Source organism: Mus pahari, chromosome 1, assembly GCF_900095145.1.
Source record: "Mus pahari chromosome 1, PAHARI_EIJ_v1.1, whole genome shotgun sequence".
Lineage (NCBI taxonomy): Eukaryota > Metazoa > Chordata > Mammalia > Rodentia > Muridae > Mus > Mus pahari.
Genome location: NC_034590.1, coordinates 79,871,328 through 79,873,547, shown reverse-complemented (window position 1 = coordinate 79,873,547; position 2,220 = coordinate 79,871,328). Strand labels below are relative to the sequence as shown.

Genomic DNA, 2,220 nt, shown 5'->3' with positions numbered 1-2,220 from the left:
CTACAGTGTACTTACATATAATAAATAAATAAATCTTTAAAAAAAAAAAAAAAAAAAAAAAGGAAGAACAGGCCATCAGCCTTAGGCCTCAGGTGGCTGAAGGAGAGAATGTATTTGGTGTCTGCCCCATCTTTGCATCCTTCAAGGATACCCTTGTCCATTTTACCCATCTTTCTGGCAAGGAAACCAGTGACAAGCGGAATGAAGGTAAAGGCTGATGGAGATGAGTCCTCCCCGTATACAGTCATATGGGGAGGTTGCCCAGGATGTGGCACAGAGGTGCAAGGAACTGGGTATCATTGCCCTGCATATCGAACTGCAGGCCACAGTAGGAAACAAGACCAAGAGCCCAGTCAGCCTTCAGAGCTATTACTTGCTCTAGAATGAAGACTGGGCAAATTGAAGATGTCACCCCCATTCCCTCTGACAGCACTTGAGGAAGGGTTGGGGGAGAGGGGGTCGTCAGGGCTTCTCAAATTATTTTCTGTTAATAAATTGGGGTTTTTTTTGGTTTGGTTGGTTTTTTTTTTGGTTTTTCGAGACAGGGTTTCTCTGTATAGTCCTGGCTGTCCTCGAACTCAGAAATTCTCCTTCCTCTGCCTCCCAAGTGCTAGGATTAAAGGCGTGCACCACCACGCCTGGCAATAAATTGTTTTTTTGTTGTTGTTGTTGTCGTTGTTTTTGAGACAGGGTTTCTCTGTATTGCCCTGGCTGTCCTGGAACTCACTTTGTAGACCAGGCTGGCCACCAACTCAGAAATCCGCCTTCCTTTGCCTTGAGAGTGCTGGGATTAAGGGCGTGAGCCACCATACCCAGCCAATAAATTGTTTTGTGTAAACTTGAAAAAAAGAAAAAGGGCTGGAGAGATGGCTCAGTGGTTAAGAGCACTGACTGTTCGCTCTTCTGAAGGTCTTGAGTTCAAATCCCAGCAACCAATGGTGGCTCACGACCATCTGAGATCTGACTCCCTCTTTTGGGGTGTCTGAAGACAGCTACTGTGTACTTACATATAATAAATAAATCTTTAAAAAAAAAAAATTAGTTAATTTTCTGTCAGCCGCAGCACTTTCATGATAGAGGGCTGTTTTTTTTTTTTTTTTTTGAAAGGCTAAGAAATGTTATGAATTTGCTGCGTGGTGAAGCATAGGTAGATGCCAGTGGACCAGGAGTTCAATGGCACTCTCAGCCACACAATCATTTCAAAACTAAACTAGAACTGTCAAACAAACAAAAAAAAACAAAATAAGCGTGATAAAACACACCTGTTATTTTAGCACTTGGGATACTGAGACAGAAGGATCACTTCACACTCAAGATTAACCAGGATTTATACACAAACAGGGCTTTCAAACACAATTTTGGTCTCTCGAACATATGCCAAAGATCCTGATGTTCAAAATTAATTTCTAGACACCCCAAATTATCCAAACAAATGGGTCATAATTTTCCCTCTTTTCAAATCCATTACTTTCTTTTGTTTTTTTAGCACAGGTTTCACTGTGTAGCCTTGGTTGGTTTGAACTCAAGAGATATGCCAGTATCTGCCTCCCAAGTACTGACTTCAGTAAACAATTTCAGTCCTTCCCTATTGTTTTCTTGAGTGGAAGGAATACTAGAACTCAATCTAGGATCTCACTCATTCCAGTCCCTTTTAAATAATAAAACAAAAATCAGGCATCTTTATCCAGGGTCTAGCCCAGTAAATGGAATTAGAGCCAGAAACACAAACACTGCATATTCTCTTTCAATTGAGGCTTCCATTTCCAAATCTTCAAATGTGACTACATATTCTGGATTAAATGTAGAAACCAGAAAAGCAGATAGTCACCATTATTAGGGTAGGAGGTAATAGGAGAACTAACTGTACAAATGATATGATCTCAGAAATGGAAAAAAGGCTAAAATTAGGGAATAAGGAAGATAAATACAGGAGAGAAGGGCAAAAACAGTAAAAAATTTCTTTGAAAGACACAAGGAATCATATAATTACCTTTAAAAAAAGAACCTAGCCGGGCGTGGTGGCACACACCTTTCATCCCAGCGCTTGGGAGGCAGAGGCAGGCGGATTTCTGAGTTAGAGGCCAGACAGGGCTACAGAGAAACCCTGTCTCAAAAAACCAAAAAAAAAAAAAAAAAGAACCTAGGGCTGGTGAGATGGCTCAGTAGGTAAGAGCACCTACTGAGCCATCTCACCCAGCAACTACATGGTGGCTCACAACC

At 41.3% G+C, this 2,220-nt stretch overlaps 1 protein-coding gene and 1 pseudogene across 1 annotated transcript in view; one reads left to right on the top strand and one right to left on the bottom strand.

Annotated features, from left to right (window-relative positions):
* Ipo7 (importin 7) overlaps window positions 1-2,220 on the bottom strand; it is a 44,687-nt gene that overhangs the window by 34,399 nt on the left and 8,068 nt on the right. The gene's annotated exons all lie outside the window — the stretch shown is intronic.
* Window positions 39-437, top strand: LOC110314215 (annotated as a pseudogene).